Here is a 26,130-nt window from a genome sequence, read left to right on the forward strand (position 1 = left end):
CTTTTTTTTTTTTTTGCGCTACGCGGGTCTCTCACTGCCATGGCCTACTCCTGTTGTGGAGCACAGGCTCCGGACGCGCAGGCTCAGCAGCCATGGCTCACGGGCCCAGCCGCTCCGTGGCACGTGGGATCCTCCCGGACCGGGGCACGAACCCGCATCCCCTGCATCGGCAGGCGGACTCTCAACCACTGCGCCACCGGGGAAGCCCCAGATCCATTTTTTATTAAACTAAAAATCTGCATGTATGCTTTTTTTATTTAAAAAAAATAAAAGATTTAATATTCTAGGGATATAGTGGACTTAGATTTGCATTGTTTAAAATATTTTTTGTAAACTGTTCATTCCTTTTTTTAACGTATTTTTAAACACATATAAGAGACAATTCATAGCATATGTACATAGTGTAGAGAATAACAACCAAATACTCATGTATCTATCACCCAGTTTAAGAAACAGAATATTAGCAATACATTAGATTCCCCATGTACACTTCCCCAATTCAGTTCACCTCCCTCCACCCCCCAAGTAACCATGACAAAACTTTGTATTTATTATTCCCTTGACTTTTTATAAAACTAGTTTTTGCAACATTTGTATTTTTCCCTAATCGTTGAATTTTTTTCATTATTGAAACTTATACAAATGGAATGATTTCTCCTGATACTTACTTTTAACATAGTAAAAGTAACATTGATGACATCCACCCATGTTGATGTATGCAGATGTAGTGCATTAATTTTCACTTCTGTATAATACCTCATTATATGACTGTTCCACAGTTTAGTTGTCTGTTCTTCTCTTGATGGACTTTTGGGTCATTGCTAGTTTTCTGGCTTCTTATACTGACTTCTTCTAACACTGACTTCTTATACATGGTCCTTATTGCACACGAGCAAAATGGAAGTGCAAGGCAAATTGCTTCATCTCTGAATTTCATGAAAAATCCATTTGCTTTTCTTTGAATTTAAGGAGGATTTGAGATTGAGATAATTTATTTCAAATCAGTGGTTTGATAATTTTGCATCAATTTTAGCATTTTTCTAGGAAAATTGTTTGCTTTTGAAATTATTTATAGATAATTGATTTATTCAGAAAGGTCAGGAAGTGAGGCATTCCAGATTATTTAGATATGTTTATACATAGAAATGGAGATATAGATATATAAATATACGATAAAAATATAGATAGTCAATTTCAGAAGTCAGAGTGTACTATTAATAATAATGGCTAACTTTTATTGAATATGTACAAAACAGGATGACTGTACTGGTGTATGTCAACTGAATATCAGCCACTGCCTGGAAGTAGTTTTTGGTGGGGGGTGTATGTGTAAATGTCTGAAAATGAAAAGTGAAAAAATTGCCTTCAGACTTCTTTTTTTTGCGGTACGCGGGCCTCTCACTGTTGTGGCCTCTCCCGCTGCGGAGCACAGGCTCCGGACGCGCAGTCTCAGCGGCCATGTCTCGCGGGACCAGCCGCTCCGCGGCATGTGGGATCCTCCCAGACCGGGGCACGAACCCGTGTCCCCTGCATCGGCAGGCGGACTCTCAACCACTGCGCCACCAGGGAAGCCCCTGGACTTCTTGATTTTGGACAAAAAAAGGCATTTTCTATTCATTCAGCCTGTTTTGAATCCCAATACATATTCTACTGTTTGGAAGTAAGATGGACTATAAGATGCTGAAGTAATTTTTCACTGTGATATTGGAAATTATACAAATTCAAGAAAAGATGAATCAATAATAGCTATCATAATGGTCAACTTTACAATTAGTGTTTATTGCCAGTGCTTTCCTTTGTATACATCTGGGAATGTTTTACAAATGAAATTTTGTGCATTTCTGACGTAATGCCCTCTCTTCTGAAAAGTCCTTGTTTTACAACTGTCTAAAATTCACCTTCTTTTAGGTTTCTTCCCTTCCTCCCTACCTCCCTACTTAAGACATTTATTTTTGCCCTTGCTTGGGCCAGCCACCTGTTTATCTAAGTGCTAGAGATGCAGTAAGAAACAAGATCCAATCTTGCCCTCATAGAAGTAGGTAGAGTTCAGTGGGAGAGAGGAATATGCACATAGGCAATTCGCAGGCATCTTTCTTTGATAAGGGTTGGTTCACATTTAGTCTTAAAAAGGGGTGAGGGAAAGCCTCCACTATTAAGATATTTTAAAAATCTTGTTCTTTGATTAAAAATAAATACTCAATAAATTTAAGTACTTCTTTACTTATTCATTTTTCTAGGTCATTTTTATACTTATATTTTCAGAGCTTAAAAGAAAAAGAAAAATCATTAATTACGAGTTTCCTAAAATACCATCCTGTTTTCTTGTTTGGATTTCATGAAAGAGGAGAACTGCTTTTCTTATTACTTCAAGTAATTTTTTTTTAATTCCATGAGTCATGACTTCTGGAAACTTCTTATTTAGAAAACATTTAACAATCATTGAGCTTTTTTTGTGTGATTATTTTTATATAATCATAAGTATGGCATGACATTTAGAACTATGTAAACAACATGTAAGATGGTGCCTTGACTCCATGTATACGCAAACAATAAATGTGGATATTTTATTTTTTACTTTATTATTACTATTTTTTAATTGAAGTATAGTTGATTTACAATGTTGTGTTAGCTTCTTGTGTACAGCAAAGTGATTCAGTTATACATACATATATATTCTTTTTCATTATAATTTATTACAAGATATTGAATAGAGTTCCCTGTTCTATTCAATAGGCCCTTGTTGTTTATTTTATATATAATAGTTTATATCTGATAATCCCAAACTCCTAATTTATCCCTGCCCCCCTTCCCTTTTGGTAACCATAAGTTAGTTTTCTATATCTGTGAATCTGTTTCTGTTTTGTAGATAAGTTCATTTGTGTCATATTTTAGATTCCACATATAAGTTATATCATATGGTGTTTGTCTTTCTCTTTCTGATTTACTTCACTTAGTATGATAATCTCTAAATCCATCCATGTTGCTGCAAGTGGCATTATTTCATTATTTTTTATGGCTGAGTAGTATTCCATTGTAAAGGTGGATATTTTAATACTGGCTTGCTTTCCTATAAGATAAAACAGGTATACCATATGAATAATCTCTGGTTATTAAATCTTATTTATTGAGAGGGCAGTCCATGAGGGACTATAAAGTGTCAGTAGATTTGTCCATGAGGAGAGTACTGTGCTATGTATGAAAGCAGTTTGGGGAGGTGGCGGGTGGAAGCTGATGACAATGGGTGGAAGAGTGAACAGTGAAAGAGGAAGAGAAGACAACAAGTGTGGGCTGTGTTAATTTAGTAAAACTTGGTGAGTATGAAGTAGGGTGACCACCTGGGACTGCAGGGTTTCCTGGGATGCAGGACTTTCAATGTTAAAACCAGGACAGTCCCAGGCAAACAGGAGCAATTGGTTACTCTACATGGCTCAGCTCTGCTAGGTTCTGAGGTTGTAAAAAAATAGACATAGGGGACACTCCCCAGTTTGCAGAAGATGGTCAGAAAGTTGTCACGGAGATGGTGTAATGACTCCAGAGAAGGAGTAGGAGTTAACCCAAGTCCAACTCCCCAGGGGGTGGGGAGGAGAGGGGGGAACATTTTAGGCAGAGAAATCGTGCAGCATTTGGTTTTTAGAGAAACACAAGTAGCTTTTTCTAGAAAGGTAAGGGGATGCTACTGCAGCGCCTGGGGAAGAAACCCCAGGTGCTCCCACTACAGCGGTTCAGGGAGTAGGGGTGTTGAAAGAGGTAAAGTCTGGTGTTCTCTCTGTTTTCAGTGAGACTGGGACAGTGCTGAGGGAGGGAGAGAAGAAAGAGAGGTGAGAGGGTTGAGGAGAGTGGGAAATCACAGGTTTTTGAGATGGTTGAATGTGGAAAAGCTCTGAGAATTACAAAGCATTAAAGGAAATAGCTAATGTTTACTCAATGCTTCCTTTGTTCCAAGCACTAAGTATCTTACAAACTTATCACAACAGCCACAAGAGATAGGTACTGTTGGGCTTCCCTGGTGGCGTAGTGGTTGAGAGTCCGCCTGCCGATGCAGGGGACACGGATTTGGAGCAGCTGGGCCCGTGAGCCATGGCCGCTGAGCCTGTGCGTCCGGAGCCTGTGCTCCGCAACGGGAGAGGCCACAACAGTGAGAGGCCTGCGTAAAGCAAAAAAAAAAAAAGAGATAGCTACTGTTATTATCTCCATTTTACAGATGGGGAAACTGAGGCACAAAGAAATTAATACCCGCCCAAGGTTACATAGTTCCTAAGAGGCAGAAGCCAGAATTCTGTAGGTTCTGTGGAGCCCTTCATTCTTTACCTATGTACTTAATACATTTCCACATGTGACTTCACGTGACACTCACAACAACCTCTGTGGTGTTATTATTGCCAGATGAGTCACATGGGTAGTCAAGATACATGGTTAGGCAATGTGTAGGAGAGGACAGCTAAAGACTCTAAATTGCTGAGACTTTTCCGTACCTTATGTACTTTCCTGACTTCAAAATAAAATAAAAGGAAAGAATGTGATCCCACCCCTTGTCCATACTCCAGAAGTATTCTAGACATTCATTTGTATTCTGGTTTTCTGAATTCAAATGCATTTTCCCCTGCAAGTCGTAGATATCACTTCTAGATTCCTAACCAAGTTGCAAGACTGTTATTAATTGTGGCCCTAGACTTACAACCCCCGAACTCCTCCGACTCCTTGGAGACCCTGAAGATTTGGAAAGTGGTAGTGACTCCTTAAAGCTTTGTTTGATTAGCGTGAGAGAAAACTTCAGAAGCCTGGAGATGGGTCTCCCAGAGCTTCAGTAGAATTGGCTGTTAAAAGCTGGGGTTGAATCATTAATCATTAGAGAAATGCAAATCAAAACTACAATGAGATATCATCTCACACCAGTCAGAATGGCCAGCAGACAGGGCCCCCAGTAGCATGGGGCAGAGTTGGTTTGTATCTTTGGGATATTCAGCGATCAGGGGTTTTCTGTGTAAATTGTGACAGGTTTTGACTTAGATAATTTCTGCATTTACAGATGAGGAATGAGAGATAAAGCAAAGTGAAGGAACATTGCATCATATTTTATATTGCTAGTTAATGACTGAGCCAGAGCTAGGGTTAAGTCTGTACCCCATTACCCTAGTGCTCCAGTGGGATTAAAAGCCAGGGAGACTTTACCACCAAGATTACTGATTTGCTGGTACATTATGGATGGCAGCTGCCTCAGTACTCAGAATGCTTCCCAGGCAGCCTTGTAGACCTAGAGCTTTAACTGATGAAATGCTCTATGCTGTGACACACAGCATTCCCTGACTCACTCACTGAGCAACCCTGGGATGTCAGGCACGCACAGCCCCTGCCCCGCAGTGCTTAGAGTTTGGCAGGAGAGACAGTAATAAAACAATTATACTGTGTGTTTAATTACATTTGTGTGATAAATGATATGTAGGATAAGTATTGGATGCTATTTAAGTGTAACAAGGGCCCTAACATAAGTCCAGAGTCAAGGACAGCTTCTCTGAAGAAGTATGATTCAGGCTGTTTCCCAAAGGGTGAGTAGGAGTTAGCCAAGTTTTGTGGACTGAAATGTATCCTGCCCAATTCATATGTTGAAGTCCTAACCCCCAGGACCTCAGAACGTGAGTGTATTTGAAGATAGGCTATTTTTAAAGAGGTAATTTAGGCTAAATGAGATCATTAGGGTGGGCACTAACCCAATATGGCTTGTGTCCTTATAAGAAGAAGAAATTAGGACACAGACACACACACAGCGAGGACTATGTGAAGACACGGGGAGAAGATATCTTTCTACAAGCCATGGAGAGAGGCCTCAGAAGCCACCAACCCTGCAGACACCTTGATCTTGGACTTCTAGCCTCCATAATTGTGAGAAAATAAATCTCTGTTGTTTAAGCCACCCCATCTGTGGTACATTGTAATGGCAGCCCTAGCTGACTAATACACCACGCAAAAAGTAGCTGTGTGAGGGTTCAGGTGGAGTGAATGTAGGGAGACTCGGGGAGGACTGCGGTTGGCTGGTTCAGTATTTAAAAGGACTCACTCCATCTACTTGCAGCATAACGAATAAGGAGACTAGCATGTCACCCACATTTACAAAATCAAACATCTTTTCAAGTCACATATTTCCAAAGGTAAATGAGTTCTTAAACAGTCATGCATCTACTGTTTTAAAATGATAATACTTGGGCTTCGCTGGTGGCGCAGTGGTTAAGAATCCACCTGCCAATGCAGGGGACACGGGTTCGAGCCCTGGTCTGGGAAGATCCCACATGCTGCGGAGCAACTAAGCCCATGTGCCACAACTACTGAGCCCGCGTGCCACAACTACTGAAGCCCGAGTGCCTAGAGCCTGTGCTCCGCAACAAGAGAAGCCACTGCAACAAAGAGAAGCCACCGCCACAAAGAGTAGCCCCTGCTCGCTGCAACTAGAGAAAGCCTGTGCACAGCAACGAAGACCCAAAAATAAAATAAATTAATTTTTAAAAAAAGGTAATACTAATCTGGATATGTAAAATTACATATTTATTGAGGCCTACTCTCCCCTGGCCTTATCATGCATAGACCTGCTTCTAGGTGCATTATATACTGGCAGTGTTCTTTTGACAAAAGAACCTTTCTCAGCCTTCCTCCTGCCGCTGAAAATCCAATATGTAGTTCAAAATAGCCAAAATCTTACATACATGATACCTCTCTGACTACTCAGGCCCCTAGTTTGTCCTCCTTTGCTGATTGTATAAACCAGTGGTTTTCACAGGAAGGTCTCAGAACCACTTACACTCTTAAAAATTATTGAGGAGCCCAAGGAGTTAGTATTTATGTGGGTTATCAATATCTACTATATAAGAAGTTAAAACTGAGAAATTAAAAAAAATTTTTAAAGATAATCCCATTGCATATTAAACACATATTTTTAATGAAAAATAAGTTTTTCCCAAAACTAAAAAAATTATATTAGCATCATTTTATACATTTCATATCTTTTTAGTATCTGACTTGATAGGAGACAGCTGGACCCTTATACCTGCTTCCTCATTCAATCTGTTGCAATATGTTTTGATTGAAGTATGTGTAAAAATCAGGCCTCACAAAAATATGTAGTGAGAAAAACAGGGATATTTTAGTAGCCTTTTCAGAAAAATGTGGAGATTCTTCTTTGATACTATACCAAGAGTTGGCAAGTGGTAGTTTCTTCAAGATTAGCTCTAGTGTGGGCTCTGAATCCATATCAATACACTTGTACTCAGTTACATTAAAATCCAATGGTCATTGTATTCGTTTCCTAGGGCTGCTGTAACAACACAAACTGGGTGGCTTAAAACAACAGAAATTTAATATCTCACAGTTTGCAGGCTAGAAGTCTGAAATCAAGGTATCAACAGGGCTATTCTCCCTCAAGGACTCTAGGGGACATTCGTTCCTTACCTCTGGTGTTCATCTGCCTCCGTCTTCACAGGACCTTCTCCTCTGTGTGTCTCAGTGTCTTCTCTTCTGTCTCTTTTAAGGACAGTTGCCATTGGATTTAGGGCTCACGTGGATGATCCAGATGATCTCATCTCGTGATCCTTTTGGGGGCCACCGTTCCACCCACTACAGTCCTCTTACATTTTGAATAGATCTTTGATGCATGCATGGTTTTGTAACTTCATGCATTAGTCATTTGGAAAATATGGTTTATTGATTGATTTATGAAGATCTTCCAAATGTTGATACATTTCATTTTAACAGTAGTTTAAAAATCATATTTGTTAGTATCACCAACCGAGTGCATCAGAAAAATCTTTCAGAAGAGAGAAGCAGTGAAGCTCATAGTGGCAGAAACAAATTTTCCAAAACTCTTAAGTTTTACTTGAGAGCTTGAATTTTTATCATTGCCAACAAATACATTGAGTTGTTTTCCTTGATGTGATAGGCTTACTTTGTTCATTTCCAAGAAGATGTCTGCCAAGTACCCAAGTTTGGCAAATATTATCGTTTGTCAGTTGTCCTTTTGAGTAGAAACGCTGTTCTATGTAAAAGCAGCTAGTTCAGCTTTTTGAACTCCAACAATCATGCAGGGACTGGCATTCCCTCCAGACCGTCATTAGACTTAGGTGTACAGCAGAGTGCTTTATACATACTTACCATTTTGTCACAGAACTGTACTCAAAGCTTGAGATTTAATAAAATTAATAATTTTTACTGTGCTGTCAAGGACATCCTTAAATGAACTTAGCTTTTTTCTCTTTTTAAACTGCAAATGAGTGACAGTAGAGAATGCAGTGCATGCTAGTACGGCAGTGTGACTGCCTTGATTCATGCAGGGGCATCAGCAGTTCTAGCTGCTATATTGCTTTTGCACCATCAGTGCAAATGTCAACACAGTGAAAAAGGCAAATAATATCTTAGTGTTTTATGAGAATAGCTTGAAAGGATCTTAGCACCTTCCAGGGGTCCCATAGACTATACTTTGAAAACTCCTGGTGTATACCATTCAGTTTAAAACTAAATCATGGACTGGTTAAATTTTTAATGTATGCATATTTCCTTTTTTTTTTTTTTTTTTACCCTGTATGGGTTATTTCCTACGTTATTGATAGGACTTTTTCCTTAGACATGAAATATATGCATGTATCTAAAATTTTTTAAAAAATAGTACAGGAAAGCTTATAATGAAAAAGCAAGTCTCTCACCTCACCATTCCTCTGAAGCAAACACTATTTTAAGGAAAAAACCCTTTTTATTATAGGAAAATTCAAACATATACAAAACTAGTCTGAATAGTATAATTAGCTTCCATAAACATGTTGCCCAGTTTCAACTATTATCTGCTTATGACTGAATCTTATTTCAGCTAATCGCTCCCTCGCCATCATATATGTAATTTTGAGGCAAATCTGAGACATCAAGTCATTTCATCCATAAACATTTCAGTGTTATCTCTAAAATATAAACTCTTTAAAAAACATAACACAATAACATCATCATACCTAAAAGAAAAAAATACAATGATTTCTTAATCAGATGTTTAAATTTCCCCAATTGCCTCATAATTTTTTCAGTTTGTTTAGTCCAATCACGATCTAAATAATATGCATACATTAGAATTGGTAGTTGATGTATCGTTTTAAGTCTTTTTTTAAATTAAAAAAAAATTTTTATTGGGGTATAGTTGTTTTACAATGTTAAGTCTTTTAATCTTTGTTTTTTGCCTTACTTTTTTCTTTCACAATTTGTGTAATGAAGAAACAAGGTCCTTTGTCCTATAGAATTTTCCACTAAATTTTATTGATTGCATCCTTGAAATATCGTTTATCATGTACCTCTGATCCCTGAATTACCTATACAGTGGAAGTTAGAGCTAATAATTTGTGAGATTTGGGTTCAGAATTTTTGGCAAGAATACTTCATGAATGCTGGTGTGTTTTTCCATCAGGAGGTATAAAATGTCTGGCTGGTTCTTCTTTTATGAGGTGAGCCGCTATTGATGATCATTGCCTCGATGCATTAATTCATTAGGGGTTACAAAATGGTGATTTAAATTCTGTTCTTCTTTATTCATTAGCTGAAATTCTGTAAAGAAAAACTTCCCCTCATCAACTCTTTGGTTAACTTGGGGTACAGTTTATATTGGAAAGGCACGATAAAGGCTTGATTTTTTTACCCTTTATTTACCAGTTTTCAAAAAAAATGATTTATTTCCTTAGCATCATTCAAATGTAATCCATGAGGTTTGTTTTGTATTTTTTAGTATCTCTGTAAACTCCTGGATTTAACATTCAGTGTGTTTCAGTTCATCATAGTCATTATTCTTTTTTAGGCTGTATTTTCCCATCTTTGGTTAACTCTTTGAGTTGGCCTCCGAAGCCTTTGATGTGACTCGAGTAATCATGATATCATACCAGTGATTAAGGAAGTTAAGACATTCCAGGCTCATTTTGTACATTTCCTGCCCCAGCTCCACATCAACCAATTCTACAAGGAGCCCTAATTCATTTTAGCGGGAAGTATTTAGAGACCACTCTCCAGGTGCAGGTGGTGCTCACTTACTGGAATGGTCATTGATTTTAGGCCTTTTCTGTGCCAGAGGTGGGTAATATTGATACATATATATGTATATATTATATTAAAGGTAAAATACAAAATATAATGTTACTTCCAACTGAAATTCAGTACTGTAGGTTTCTCTGGTTTTTTAAAAAAACCATCTATACCTCTTTTCTCCCACAACAAAATTCTTAGTTCTTAAAGACAGGAAGATAATTACTCATTTTATTTATCCCACCAATATGATTACTTGAATAGAGTTTAAAGTTTTTGTTTGTTTCTTTCATCCTCAGGGTTTTTCCTACGAGAAATGTGCTTGGTTTTGAAGTCACTTGAAGTAATTCCTCTAATCAGCTTAGTTAGGTCTCTTTGGTTAATTTTGAGAAGGAGCCATTTTTAATCTTCTTTGCTTTTACTTGCAATTATATTTTCCTATATCTCTAAATAATGAACGTATACCTTTCTTGATTTTTGTCAACTTTGAACATTATGTTTGAACTACAATTACATATAATACATGAGACTTGAGCTCACTCAGCACGCCCTCTACCCATCACTGTAGTAAGATCACCGTTTTTAAGTACTCCATTGGTCACTCTATAAATACCCTAACTTATATATTTAATAACATTTGTTTCTTGTTCTATCAACAATAGATGGTGGGATTAAAAGATTTTTAAATTTTGTACACTTAATGTACTATACATAGGGCCCAATGGAGAGCAGTGTGCATCTTAGGGAATCAGTACTTACTAAATTAAATTGAATTTTTATTATACTCTTTGCCAAATAAAATGTTAGTCTTCAGTTAATGCAGATATTAGCTAAATCAATAATTAGTAATTTATAAATCATTATATCAGACCAAGGAATTAGAATCAGGAATAGTCGTCTTTCTCTTCTTCCCTTTTTTCCTCATTGTCTGTAAATGACTTGGGATGTTGCATCACCTTTTTAATGTTTCTCTTACTCTGTTATTAAAAGATATGTTATTGAGATGTAAATTTGGTATGAATAGAGAAAAATTACAAAGGAAGAGAGCTTGCAAGTGTTTTAATTAGGTAAAAGGTAAACTTACAATAAAATCTTAGAAGGTTGGTCTTCCCTGGTGGTGCAGTGGTTGAGAATCTGCCTGCCAATGCAGGGGACACAGGTTCGAGCCCTGGTCTGGGAAGATCCCACATGCCGCGGAGCAGCGGGGCCCGTGAGCCACAGTTACTGAGCCTGCGCGTCTGGAGCCTGTGCTCCGCAACGGGAGAGGCCGCGATAGTGAGAGGCCCGCGCACCGCGATGAAGAGTGGCCTCCGCTTGCCACAAATAGAGAAAGCCCTCGCACAGAAGTGAAGACCCAACACAGCCATAAATAAATAAATTAATTAATTAAAAAAAAAATCTTAAAAAAAAAAAAAATCTTAGAAGGTAAAGTCATATGAATGAAGCTGTTAGTGCTGAACTCTGGGATCCATACTGGAAAAAAACAAAAAAACTTTACCTATTTATGACATAGTCTATTGAATCATGAAAATAAGGTGGAAAATAATGTCCCCCCTTAGCGTACAAAGGAATGCATAAAAATGTCCTTGTAATCTCCGTGTCAATTAATGGAATGTGAATTAGGCAGCATTTTAAACGAAATATGGGTAATAAATCGTCAATTAAAAGTTACTGACCATATCATATAAATCATTTCAGACAAATTTAAACCCAAAGGCCTATTCCAAATTCCAGTGTCAAATAAAATTACTCAGTACCTTATTAATAAGATGATTTTCTGCATACAAGATTAATAGAAAAGACTTTTGAGGCTTGAGAAAAATGATTAAATTGGATGTCAAATTCAAAGATTTTATTTCCTCTCTAAGATGAACAACCTCTAATTGTTGTATATCAAATTTTATTTTCTTTGGTCCACTGCTATATGAGACTTGAATATAATTACATCATAGGTTACTAATTCTCCTTTATAGAGTTAGGTCCGTTCACTATAACATTAATATGTATGTAAACCAACATGCATTTAAGCAAAAAGATATATAAGCACTGTTTTACATAAGAATTATATTGGAATCTGAGATACAGAAATTCACATTTAAAAAATTATATTATCAGAAGACTTTCTTTATGAAATTTTCAGGCTCCTTTATATTTCAGGTCTACAGTCCCATTGTTGTACTTCTACTTTCATTGTGTTCCTTTATTATAGTTAATTCATTATTATATCTTTAATTGTGTGTTACATTGTGTCCCTGCTTCAACTTTGTTTCTTAGTCATTATACTTTCAGTATAGTGAAATCAAGTTTATTTCTAAAAGTTATTAGTCATCTCAAAATTTCAAACACAAAGTCTGGGAAAACAGTGAAAGTTTCACATTAATCTGCTCTGTAATATCAGGAAATGTTTTCTTGGGCACTCATTGACCTTTCAAAGACATTTTATTAGGCACAGTAAAACTTATTGTAGAGAGGTGATAGAGCATAGTGGTTAAGAGCATAGATTCTGGAACCGAAGTACCTGGGTTCTAATCCCAAGCCTACCAATTACTAGCTAAGTGACATTTGGACATGTTTTTTGACTTTGTAGGTGTTTCTTCACCTGTAAAATGGGGTGATAATTTTATATAGCTGATAGGCTTATTGTGAGGATCCGTATATATAAAGTGCTTGGAGAGTGTGGTACATATGTGCTATAGAACTGTTAGCTGTTATTATTATGACTTGTACTGTTAACATTAGCAATTATTGTCAAGGATACAAGTAATTCTAGTTATATTAGTGTTCAGAAATATTTTTATAACCATTTCATCAGGAAATTGTAATATTACCCCATGCGATTTTCAAAGTGTTTTAGACATTCTAGAGTCAAATATATTCACAGATACAAAATATAAAACACACCTCTAGTCCTATAATGAAAGCCAAGAGGATTCATATGCAGAAATTCATTTTCTATTCATCTTTTTCCTTCAATAACTTTTTAGGTGTCTGCTCTGTGTAAGCGTATCCTAAGGAGCCTGGGAATAAGAGGATGAATCACATATGGATCTTGCTGGCAATTACTGGCTAATAGAGGATATATAGATATAAATAAATACTCTGAGTTAGAAAACAAGAGGTGCAGATAAAATGCTCATAAAAACTTACAGGAAAGAGAGTATCCCCACAAAAAGAATGAGAAAATCTTTTTTTTTTTTTTTTTAAGAATGAGAAAATCTTAAAGGAGCTTATAGTTGAATAATGCCTTGAAAGATCAGTTGGGCTTACATATGCAGAGAAATGAAGTCTGTGTTGCATGTAAAGGAAAGGGCTCGTTTTGCTTGGAGCACTGGGTACATGAAGGGGAAGTAAGGTCATATCATGGTCAGAATACAGAGGATCTAGGAGGCTAGGCTGATAAGATCTTATTCAGTCATCACTGTTAAGGTGTTTTTTTAAAAATTAAGGTGAAATTCATATAGCATAAAGTTAACCATTTTAAAGTGCACAATTCAGTGATATTTAGTATATTTATTGATAGTGTTGTGTAACCACTACTTCTGTCTAGTTTTAAACATAATTGTCATCCTCAGTCCTTAAAAAACTACAAATAGAACTACCATATGACCCAGCAATCCCACTCCTGGGCATATACCCAGAGAAAACCATAATTTGAAAAGATACATGCACTCTGATGTTCATTGCAGCACTATTTACAATAGCCAGGACATTGAAGCAAAGTAAATGTCCATCAAGAGAGGAATGGGTAAAGAAGATGTGGTACATATATACAATGGAATATTACTCAGCCATAAAAAGGATGAAAAATGCCATTTGCAGCAACACAGATAGACCTAGAGATTGTCATACTGAGTGAAGTAAGTCAGACAGAGAAAGACAAATATATGATATCACTTATATGTGGAATCTAAAAAGAAGGGTACAAGTAAACTTATTTACAAAACAGAAGTAGAGTCACAGATGTAGGAAACAAACTTATGGTTACCAGGGGATAAGGGGAGGGAGGGATAAATTAGGAGATTGGGATTGACATATACACACTACTATATATAAAATAGATAACTAATAAGAACCTGCTGTATAGCACAGGGAACTCTACTCAATACTCTGTAATGGCCCATACGGGAAAAGAATGTTAAAAAAAAAAGTGGATATATGCATATGTGTAACTGATTCACTTTGCTGTACAGCTGAAACTGACACAACATTGTAAATCAACTATACTCCAATAAAAATTAAAAAAAAAATTATTGTCACCCCCAAATTAAACCCCATATCCATTGAACAGTTATTGCCCATTCTCTCATCCCCTCAGTCCCTAACAACTACCAATCTGCTTTCTGTTTCTTTGAATCTACCTATTCTGAATATTTCATTTAAGTGGATTCATTCAGGATGTAAACTCTCATGTCTAACTTCTTTGACTTAGCCCAGTGTTTTCGAGGTTCGTCCACATTGTAGCACGCATCAGCACTTCATTCCTTTTTATGACTGAATAGTATTCCATCGAGTATTTGTATCACAATTTGTCTGTGTTGATGGGCATTTGGTTGTTTCCATCTTTTGGCTGTTTTGAATAATGCTGCTATTCACATACATATATAAATATTTATTTGGGTACCTGTTTTCAGTTCTTTGGGGTATATATCTAGGTGTGAAATTGCTGGGTCCTATGGTAATTCTTTGTTTAACTTTTTGAACAACTGCCAAATTGTTTTCCACAGCAGCTGCACCATTTTACTTTTCTACCAACAATGTATGAGGGTTCTAATTTCTCCACATCCTCACCAATACTTAGTTTCTACTTGTTTGATTATTGCTATCCTAGTGCGTGTGAAGTGGTATCTCTTTGTGGTTTTGATTTGCATTTCCCTAATGACTAATGATGTTGAACATCTTTTTATGTCCTTTTTGGTCATTTATATATCTTCTTGGGAGAAATGTCTATTCAGGTCCTTTGCCCACTTTTTAATTGTGTTATTTATCTTTTTGTTGTTGAGTTGTACAAGTTCTTTACTCTGGATATTAGACTCTTATCAGATATATGATTTGCAGTTTTATGCTCTCACTCTATAGGTTGTCATTTTAATTTCCTAATAATGACCTTTGATTCACAAAAATTTTTAATTTTGGTGAAGTCCAGTTTATCTATTTTTTCTTTTATTGCTCCTGCTTTTGGTGTCATATCTAAGAATCCATTGCCAGATCCAAGGTTGTGAAAATTCATCCCTGTGTTTCCAAGAGTTTATAGTTTTAACTCTTTTAGTTCACTGATCCATCTTCAGTTAATTTTTGTATATGTTGTGAAGTAGGAGTCCAGTTTCATTCTTTTGCGTGTGAACATCCAGTTGGCCAAGCACCAGTTGAAGAGACTATCCTTTTCCCATTGAGTGATCTTGGCGCCCTTGTTGAAAATTAGTGGGCTACAGATGTATAGGTCTATTTATTAACTCAATTCTATCCCAGTGGTCTATAGATCTATCCTTATGCTAGAACCACACTGTTTTGATTATTATAGCTTTGTGATAAATTTTGAAATCAGGAAGTGTGAGACCTTGTTCTTATTCAATATTGTTTTGGCTATATAGGGCCCTTTGAAAATCTATATGAATTTGAGGATCGGTTTTTCCATTCCTGCAAAACAAGGCTTTTGGAGTTTTGATAGAGATTACATTACAATTATTAAAGATTTTTGAACAGAGAAAATGACATGACTAGAATTCTCCTTAGACAGCATTTTACAACATGAATAGGAAAAGAACAAGAGAGGGCACTAGGAGACCATTAGAAAATTAGCACAACAGGATGGCTTGGACCTAAACTGTGGGAGTGAAGAGGGACAAGTGCCAGAGAGATTGTGGAGTCAGACTTGAAACAAATCTCTTCATTCGCTTAATGATTTGCACCCCATTATTATAAGCTGTAGGCACTAAGGATGCTATAGTGAACAAATGGATATGTTATTTTGCTTTCATAGACCTTGCACTCTAATGGGGCAGGTACAGTGGAACAGTAAACAGTGAAATAAAGAGCAAACTGTGATCAATGCTGTATGAAGAAAATGAACAAGCTACTATGATAGAGATAACAGAGGAAGGCCTTCTTTAGATAGGAGAGGGCTGTCTAAGGGACAGCTGTTTAATTAAGACCTGAATGATGAGGAGTTAGCCTATTCTAGCCTAAGAAAACAAAATTATCGGGAATTCCTTGGCAGTCCGGTGGTTAAGACTCGGTGCTTTCACAGCTGTGGTCCCGGGTTTGATCCTTGGTTGGGGAACTAAGATCCCACAAGCCACGTGGTATGGCCAAAACAAAGAAAAAAAAAATTATCAAAGGCTCTGAGAACCTAAATGGGCAAGGGAGGGAAGATCTAGGGAGAAGTCCCAGAAGAATCAAGGTTTTGAACTTGTGTGACTGGGTAAAAGGAGGTATTATTAATAGAATTAGGTACTAATTAGGAGGTAATATTAATAGAATATGCTTGAAGGGAAAACTATGAATTAATTTATTTTGGCGGGGAGATATTTAGCAGGTAGTTGGAAATTTGGAACTAGAGTTGGGAAAGAGGTCATGCTTCAGGTAAATGTATTGTGGCCAACTGTATGGAGATGAAAATTGAAGACATGAGCTTGGATAAGAAAGGCGGTTACAGTGAAAAGAGCTCAGGAATTAAAGTTGGAGACCTGGATTTAAGTCTTATTTTTGAGTGGTTGTGATAGTTCAGGCAATTTCTCTTTCTAAGGTCACAAAGCTCTATTTCACTGTCTATTCTGTTGTAATTATCTATTTGTGTGTTCTAATGATCACATTGTCTTGATTACTATAGCTTTACTATGTCTTTATAATATCAGGCAGTTTAAGTCGTTCGGTGTTGTTCTTTCTAAATATCGTTTTGACTTAGTTTTACACCATTTTGGGTTATGAAAGCTTTCATAGGAAGACTCTACTTTTGGATAGCAGGGGAAACCTGTATTCCCAGTGTTCGTCATTCCTAGTGCACATCTATACTTCCAGAAACCTGGAATCATTTTCCTTCTGTCTGATGGACTTGTTTTAACATTTCTTGTAGTGTGGGTCTGCTGGTTATGAATTCTTTGGCTTTTTTTTTATTTGTCTGAAAAAAATCTTTGTATTTCCTTCAGGTTTGAAAGATGTTTTTGCTAGGTATAGAATTCTAGGCTTACAATTTTTTTGTTCAGTATTTCAAAGATGTTGCTCCACTATCTTTTCCTTGAACTATTCCTTACAAGAAATCTGCTGTCATTTTTGCCTTTGTTCCTCCATACATAGTCTGCCTTTTTTCCTCTGGCTGCTGTTAAGATTTTTGCTTTATCACTGATAAGTTTTTAATTATTTCATTATGAAATGTCTTGGTATAGTTTTCTTCATGTTCCTAGTGTTTGGGTTAATTGAGCTTGTCAAATCTGTGGGTTTATAATTTTCGTCAAATTTTGAAAAATACCAGTCATATTTCTTCACACGTCTTTTCTGATCTCCTTCCCCAACCCTCCTTCAGGGACTCTAATTACAATTATAGTTGGCTGCTTGAACTTGTCCCATGGCTCATTGATTCTCTTTTCTTTTTTTCTGTATAGTTCATTTTGGAAAGTTTCCGTTGTGTGTCTTCAAGCTCACCAATCCTTTCCTTTTCTATGTCTACTCTTCTGTTAATCCCACCCAATGTATTATTCACCTCAGAGATTGTTTTCATCTGTAGAAGTTGGATTTAGAAATTTTCTACCTTCCTTGTCTCTACTTAATTTTTTAAGTATACTACCATTGTAATAACTGTTTTAATGTCCTTGTCTGCTAGTTCTAACATCTGTGTCAGTTGTTGGTTAGTTTCAGTGATTGGTTTTTCTCCTCATTATGGGTCATATTTTCCCGCCTCTTGCTGTGCCTTGTAATATTTGATTGAATGGCAGATATTGTGAATTTTATCTTGTTGGGTGCTGAATATTTTTGTATTCCTGTAAAGATGTTTGAATTTTAACTTCAGATGCAGTTAAATTGCTTTAAAATAGTTTGATCCTTTCAGATCTTTTATTTTTTTGGTGGCATCCAAGCAGCATTTAGTCTAGGCCTAATTACTCTCCAGTACTAAGGCAAGACCCTTCTGAGTACTCTCCGCATTGAATTGGGAGGTTTTCTAGTCAGCCTGGTGTGAACAGCCACTATTCCTGTCCCTCTGCGAGTGCCCAGTACTGTTCCTTCTCATGCTTTCAATGGTTTGTTCTTTCCTCAGCCTTGGGTAGTTTCCTCACATGCATGCACTGATCAACTCTGTTGAATTCTTGAGGAGGAGGACCCTTTGCAGATCTCTGGGATCCTCTGTTGTTATGTCTCCCATACTTTGTCCTGTGAACTCCAACCATCTTGTTCTCCTTGAACTCACAGCTCCGTCTCCTCAGCTCAGGGAATCTGCTGGGCTTTCTGGGATTCCCCTTTCCTATGTCATGGCCTGTAATGTCTCTGAAGGTAGTAAGCTGGGGTAAACCTTCTTCATTTCCCATCCCTGAGGGATCACTCTCCTTTACTGCCTGACATCTAATATCTTAAAAAGTGTTGTTTTATTTATTTTGTCTGGCTCTTTTTTGTTGTTGTTGGTTTAGGTGGGAGGGCAAATATGGTTCTTGTTACTCCATCTTGGCTGGATTCAGAAGTTCCCTCAAGGCTCTATTCTTAATAGTCACCTCACACTTTGAGGAGAGGAAAAGTTCCAAGAGTCTTTAACCAAAAGCCTCTGGTATAACCACTCTGTAAAATGAAGTGTGACTATTGTTTAGTCTGCCTATTTAATACTTCTTAAATCTCCAGAATATTAGAAAGGTTTGCTGTGACTAGTGATTTATAGATTGTTTGGGCCAGACCTCAGAGCTCTGGGGCTTCCTTTAAACATGCCAGTGACATTTTCAAAACACAAGGAGCCATTGATAGATTGCAAATCAGTTTTCACTCTTACTTGGTAGTCATTCTGCAAACTTGGTTCTGCTTCTACTTGTGTCATTTCGGCAAGGTTGCAGTTAAGGAAATTTTACTTTCTAAAGAGCTTAATAGTATGTAGGGCCCCCTAACACAGGCAATTTACTGTGAATCGAGGGTTTATTTCTGGAACACTAAAAACCTTTCTAGTCCAACTCCAAGAAGTACTGAGTGATTTTTGTTTATCTTATTCTTGAAAGTTTATTTGGAATTAGAAGGGGAAACTCCAACAATTTTATCTGCATGAAAAAGAAAAGACCAGTATTTTAATTACAGCAAGGGAGAGAGGGGACTTAAGGAAAATGGAAAATAACCGTAGTCAGATGAATATATTTTTAAGCACTTACTATGGGTTTATCACCTGTTTGGGCAATGGGCTGACAAAGAATGGGTAGGTTACTTTTTATTTTTATGTACCTCCATGAATCTCAAAGATGTAGTCTTCAAAACAAGTCTTACTTAATAACTTATTTTCCTGTTTTTTGAATCAGTCACATATAACTATCCATCAAAGCTTTGGTTCGCTTGAAGTAATTGGTGTTACTTCAGTAAAATTTCAGACAAAAACAGAGAATCTTGCTGTTGTGGGTAACCTGGATAGCCTAATTGCTGATGAACATATCATTTCTTTTAGGGTTTTTGAGATACTGAAAATAGCTTTTTCTTCCTGGATTGGCTGGAACCTGGGCACATCCAGTGAGTAGCTTATGGTTTAGTTTTGAAGGTAAATATGATAAATAAGAGAGAAAACAAAACAAGGTAGTTCTTGCTAAGTGCCAAGTGGAGCAGTACAGATTCTAAGCATTATAGCAGTTTTATTGCATAGAGAGGTCCCTGAGCTGAGCTATCATAGTCCCAACAGGTAGCTAGGACTGAGGAGAGGTATTCTGAGTGGAGAAGCAGTGGCTGTAAGTTTGCAGCGGCAGCGGCAGGAGTGTTGGCTGTACATTGTGGATACTGTACAGTGAGGAGACAGTCTGTCAGACAAATGTGTACACAGAGAGTGGTTGGAGATTAGGTAGAAAAAGTAGGTAGGGGTCAGATGCAAGATTCTGAGTTCTTTGAATTTGTACTTTGCACAGAGATGACAGTGAAAATGAGAAGGGTCATTGAAGAGACCCTGTAATGGAGAAAACCAAAGACCTAGTGACTAAATGTGAGGATTGAGTGGGAAGAAGAGCCTGAAGTTTTGAGCTAGGAGTAGAGTGTTATTATTATTACAAATAGAAAAGTCAGAGAGGAGAGCTTGAATGAAATGATACCAGAGATCCCTGAGGCTTTTTCTAAAAATTCCCGATTTCTCTGTGTGGCTCCCGACTGGACAGCGCTTTCCCTGTGGTCCTCCTCCTTTAATTGTTGAACCTGGCAGGATGACGTGGAGTGCGGAAGGGCATTTAGAGATCATGAGGGCACCTGGCCTAATCTCTTCATTTTACAGATAAGGAAATCGAGGACTTCCTTATTGTGACTTTCCTTCAGGCCACACAGCTAGGCTGGCCTCTTGGCATTATTTTCTGAAATTCTTCTAGCAAAGGTTACTGTGTATCAATCCTGCTTGCTGGCAAAGTGAGTCTTGTGTTTACCCCACCATAATTCAATTAGTTATTGACTTGATTCCTCAAATCGTTTTTCACCTTCTCAAATCAAATAAATTAATAGTTAAGATAATTCCTTTCCAGTAGTCTGATTTTTTTCTCTATCCATACACGCCGTCGCAAACCTTGCAGTTGTACCCTATGGGCATTAATGACAAACTCAGGTCTGCTCTCTTGAAAAGTTGTATGAGGGGAGCTGTTTGAAGGGAGAGGGAATGATTAACGTTTATTTAAGTCTGGAGTGAGGATTCTTACTGGGAGTCCTTTCCACAATTTTTAAAACAAAGAGGCTGTGTGGTGGAGATCAGTAAAGGAATTACTTCCTTTCTTTGCCCCTCTAAACCCCATTCCCTGTGACTTCTCACGCAGGAACCCAGAATCCGTGTGTGACTCCTGCCCTGCCCGAAGACAATGAGATTAGTCAGTGCCCTAAGTGAACGCCGTTATTTTAAGATGTCTCACCCAGTCCTACACCTTAGCTGGAACCCGGGGAGAGTGGCTTCTCTTCCCCTTCCCAAGCCTTTCTTCCTCTTACCCCAACTGCTGTCTCTCTCCTTTTATCCCTCCCCTCTGCTTGCATCCAGCCCTTCCTCCCTCGGGGGTCACACATCCGCAGGCCGTTCCCAGCGGCACCCTTGCCTACAGCTCCTCTCGGAAGCACAGACCCCGGAGCGAGCTGGGGGCGGAGCTGAGTGAGCAAAAGCCCTGCCTCCACGCTTTGGGCGGGGCCAGCGGCCCAGACGGCGCCGTTGATTGGTGGGGGCGGGCCCTGCCGCGGGGGTCGGGGCCCGGAGGTTTGGCCCGGGCAGGGAGCGCAGCGCGCGCCGCTGGGGGCGGGAGGCGCGGCGTGGAACCCGGTGGAGTGTGGCGCAGCTGTGGCGGCACTTCCCGCTCGCCACACGCCGGGCGTGGGTCCCCGAAGGTGAGTATGGGCAGGGGGCCCTGCGCCACGTGGGTCAGGTGGAGGCACCCCGCGGGTGCGCGCCTGAGGCAGGTGTGGTTTGGCCGGACGGGCCCCGGTGCCACTTCCGCGCGGAGTAGGAGCGCAGGGCGCTGGCTGGCGGCCGCGTGGCGTGAGTACCCCGAGTGAGGGAGACCGGGTCGGGCTCTAGTTTTGCAGCACTTGTTCACCTCATTAGTTCCGGGAAGCACCCCCTCTCCACGCACCACACAAATCTCGAGAGACCTCAGGTACTCCAGAGACTTTGTATTCTTTAAAATACATTTCTGGTTTGTGGTTCAGGACTGGAGGAGAAACTCGGTAGTGAACTTACGATGCGGCTTTATTTTGACTTCGTGTTATTATTCAGATTGCAGGAAGAGTGCGACTGGTAATGGGACTGTTATTTAAACAAGGACACCGGGGTTTACACAGGCAGTGGATTGTAGAGATTAAGCGAGCAGGCTTTGAATCTACTTATTAATTGTGAAAACTTGGGCAATTTGCTTAACTTCTCTATGACTTTGCTTCTGCATATGAAAAATGAGAATAAGAAGAGATGCAGCCTTATAGGATTTTTATGAGGATTAAATGAGTTACTACTTAGTGTTTGCCTCATAGTCCACAATAACTATGGCTGTTTTCTTTATTATGCAGTCAGATGGGCATTAATCTTCAAAGCTGCAGAAAGAAAAACCTTCTGCAGAGCTGTTGCTTGGGGATTCCTTTGGAACAGTATTCAAAGACTGAGTCCCACTGGAAAAGGTCTCATTACTCTTCTGTTGTACTAGAGACGTGATCCACCTACCTTGCTCCAAATCAAAGCCACTCTCAAATGATACAGAAACCTCAGTCTTGAAGGTTGTTCTGAAAGAGGCATGAAGAAAGGCAGCACTTTTCCAGTGAGTGTAGCCTCATTTTAAGCACCAAGCTCTGGTGCTTAAAAAGAAGTTCATATCACTTTATACAGAACTTATAAGTTGTACTATTTTGGGTGGGTGCTTATTTGTAATATTATTGCAAAATGAGGTAAACCAGAGTACCCAAATACATAAACTAAATAAACATCATAAGAATCGTAACCTGTCACATGGAAACTCAGAATTGAAAGGAATCTGAAAAATCAGATGGGCTGCCCTTTATAAATAAGGATGAGGCCCAAAAACCCAAAACCAATAAATGACAGGGCTTAGACCAGAATTCAGCTCTGCTGAGCAACAAATTATAAAAGCAAAGGATGATATTACTTCTTGTGTTGATAATAGTACTATTTTTATTTTTGACAGTTTTATGGTGCTGTGAATAATTTTTCTCTCAGCAACATCCTGCTTGGTAGCTTAACTGCATGATTCATAATCATTCTTCAGCACCTTTGATTTAAATCACAAGTCTGAAAGTTGCTACATCAATGATTGCTTTGAGAACAAGAGGATTGTCTTCTTAAGCTTTGTACAAACATGTTCTAGCAGTGCTTTGGTTTTGTTGTTTTATGCACTCCTTTTCTCTCATGTAGGGAATGTGAACAGCCAGTATAAACAAATTGACCTTCTAGGCAGTTTGTTATCATTGTGTTATTAGTGAAGTTTTCTTGATTGGGTAAGATAGGCATGGAATGCTAGCCCAAGGAAATAGGACTGGGTCCCCTCCTGTAAGAGATACGTTGCAGTTGCTGCTAACTTCAAAAGCATCATGGAGTGAAATCATTTGGAGATTTTGGTCTGTTAGTTGCTGACTCTTCCCTGGCCCCTTGTAGAGGCCACTCCCTCACCTGTAGGTGTTTGTTCAGATGTTACTATCTCAGTCAGACCCTCCTATTTAAAATGCCATACAACCCTACTCTTCCTATAATATGTATTTGTCTATTTATCTGTCTGTTATCTCTTGTCTGCCACTAGATGGTAAGTTCCACGGGGGCAGGGTGCTTGCCTCTTGTGTTCACTGCTGTACCCTAAGCGCCTGGAAACAATGCCTGGCACCAGAGCGTGTCACATGCAGACATTTCCAACTAGGGCTCGTAAGTACTTAAGCCAATTCACAATTCATTTTGCCCTGCTCCACCCTCTCCCCATTTCTGGTTATTTCTCCTGTTACCCAGGAATAAAACCTTGAGGCAATGTTAAGTCCTCCTTCTAGTTGGCACTCCATGTGCAAATAGCTACTGACTTCTCCAGTTTTTTGCAAACCTGCCATTCCAGTAGTTACCAAGTTCCCATTTCTTCAGGCGCTCCTCCATTTCATTTCCTCCTCTACACCTACAGCTCTACCAGCTCCCTTTTCGTTTGCCTTCACATTCTTATCTGCAGAATGAAATCCAGAGTGAGAAATCTGGCATTCAGAGTTCTCTGCAACATGATCTCAAATCCACTTTTCCAGTCTCTATCTCCTGTATATAAGAAAAGTGATTTCCAACTTATGCTTGTAAATGTGAAAGTAAAATAAGGCTTTAATGGTAATACCCTGTAAAATCCCAAGGTGGCTTCATGACAGTTTCTCTCTCTCTTTTTATTAATGAGTCCGTCTTTTCCCCCAAGTAGGCAGGAATTCAGACAAATTAGACTAATGACTGTTAACCTGTTTGTACCGAGAACTTATGCTGCTCTTTCTGTTTTTGAGTGTCCAGGCTTCAAAACCTCCCTTACATGTTACCACTACCCCAAATACCTAGATAGGTTCAGTTGGATGTGGTATTGCTTTCCTCTGAATTCTAGTGACTTTTTCATGCCTTTTTAAGAATTTATCACACTCTACCTTGAATTGTAATTCTTTGGGCATTTGTCTTTTCTTTTTTGCTACATATAAGCTCCTGGAGGACAGAAAGCATGCACACACAAATTCCAGTTACTTTTTTGAGGAAAAATAAGATATACACCCACTTATTTGTTTTTTAAATAAAAGTGAACTTAAAGTTCTCCTTAATGGGTCTTTAAGTCATTAAATATTGAGCCTCAACCATCATTTCTACAATATGGACACTTCAGGAAGAAGGCAGGTGAAATTCAGTCCTGAAAAGATTCCAATGAAGTTACTGAGGTCTGAATTTTAGAAGGGAGTAAGTACAGGGAGAGCAACAAACCCAACATCCACGAAGGTGGACAGGCACAAGTTTAAAAAATATACACAGGGCTTCCCTGGTGGCACAGTGGTTAAGAATCCGCCTGCCGATGCAGGGGACACGGGTTCAAGCCCTGGTCTGGGAAGATCCCACATGCCGCGGAGCAACTAAGCCTGTGGGCCACAACTACTGAGCCTGTGCTCTAGCGCCTGAAAACCACAACTGCTGAAGCCCGCGCACCGCAACAAAGAGCAGCGCCAGCTCGCCGCAAATGGAGAAAGCCCGGGCGCAGCAACAAAGACCCAACGCAGCCAAAAAATTAATTAATTAATTAATTTAAAAAAATACATAAACTCACTCAGAAAACCATTAGGACAAGACAGACTTCATGGAGCCATCTGCAGCTTTGGATTTTCTTGTGAGGAATTATTCCTAAGCTTTATTTTGTTTTTGCATCTCTAGGCACGAATAATACTGTCCTTTGTTTTCTGAGCTGGTAAGACTGAATATTCTCTTCCTTTTTCTGATCTGTGGAGAATAGTTTACCTTCTTTCCCTTCGTTGTTTAATAAAATGTTCGTATTTCTTTCGTCATTTATTTTCTGGATATATGGAGAAGATATATGCCAGAAGCTTTTAACTCTTCAGAGAAAGGTGATAGATATAAGATGCTTGAATTTGTCTCTTGTTGAAGCTTTCAGTTTTATTAAGTCTTCTATCAGCATTTGATTTACTATGTTTTGCTTCATTTCATTATAAACATACGCTTGCACATATTCCAGCTGAGTGAATGCTTTTATTTTACTTGTGATTTTTTTCTTATAGATTAAAACTTGTTTCAGGAACTTGTGTAGACACTTCTGCAATTTAATTCTCTTTTCTTTTCTCTTGCCTCCCAAACCACCTCAACTGGGGTTTTCCCATTCTAGGGCACCCATTAGCCTAATTTATTTTCTTACAAGTATCATCTAAATTTATTTTACCATTCCTGGAATGAATCTGCAGTTTCTGTTGACAGGAAAGAGTTGATAGGGAAAAAATATATGTATCTAAATCCTAATTTTTGTGGGTTTTTAAAAATAATTTTTATTGGAGTATAGTTAATGTACAATGTTGTGTTAGTTTCAGGTGTACAGCAAAGTGAATCAGTTATACATATACATATATCCACTCTTATAGATTATTTTCCCATATAGGTCATTACAGAGTAATGAGTAGAGTTCCCTGTAGGTACTTATTAGTTATCTATTTTATATATAGTACTGTGTATATATCAATCTCATTCTCTCAGTTTATCCCCCCCCTCTTTCCCTGCTGGTGGCCATAGGCTTGTTTTCTACATCTGTGACTCTATTTCTGTTTTATATATAAGTTCATTTGTACGATTTTTAGATTCCACATGTAAGCAATGTCATATATTTGTCTGTGTCTGACTTCACTCAGTATAACAATCTGTAGGTCCATCCATGTTGCTACAAATGGCATTATTTCATTCTTTTTTTTTTTTTTTTTTTTTTTTTTTTTTTTTTGGGT

At 38.4% G+C, this 26,130-nt stretch overlaps 1 protein-coding gene across 4 annotated transcripts in view; it reads left to right on the forward strand.

Moving 5' to 3' along the window:
- The window catches only part of SGK3 (serum/glucocorticoid regulated kinase family member 3), a 111,887-nt gene that overhangs the window by 24,818 nt on the left and 60,939 nt on the right, over positions 1 to 26,130 (forward strand). For 2 of the 4 annotated variants that reach the window (XR_003002951.1, XM_024742632.1), the window contains exon 1: positions 21,397 to 21,528. The exons of 1 other annotated variant lie outside the window; for it this stretch is intronic. The gene's annotated coding sequence lies outside the window, so the exon portion shown is untranslated. Of the gene's footprint in view, positions 1 to 21,396; positions 21,529 to 26,130 lie in introns of those variants that run through there. One more of the 4 variants, XM_024742633.1, reaches the window with a different exon arrangement.

Source organism: Neophocaena asiaeorientalis, unplaced genomic scaffold, assembly GCF_003031525.2.
Source record: "Neophocaena asiaeorientalis asiaeorientalis breed wild unplaced genomic scaffold, Neophocaena_asiaeorientalis_V1.1 scaffold226, whole genome shotgun sequence".
Taxonomy (NCBI): Eukaryota; Metazoa; Chordata; class Mammalia; order Artiodactyla; family Phocoenidae; genus Neophocaena; species Neophocaena asiaeorientalis.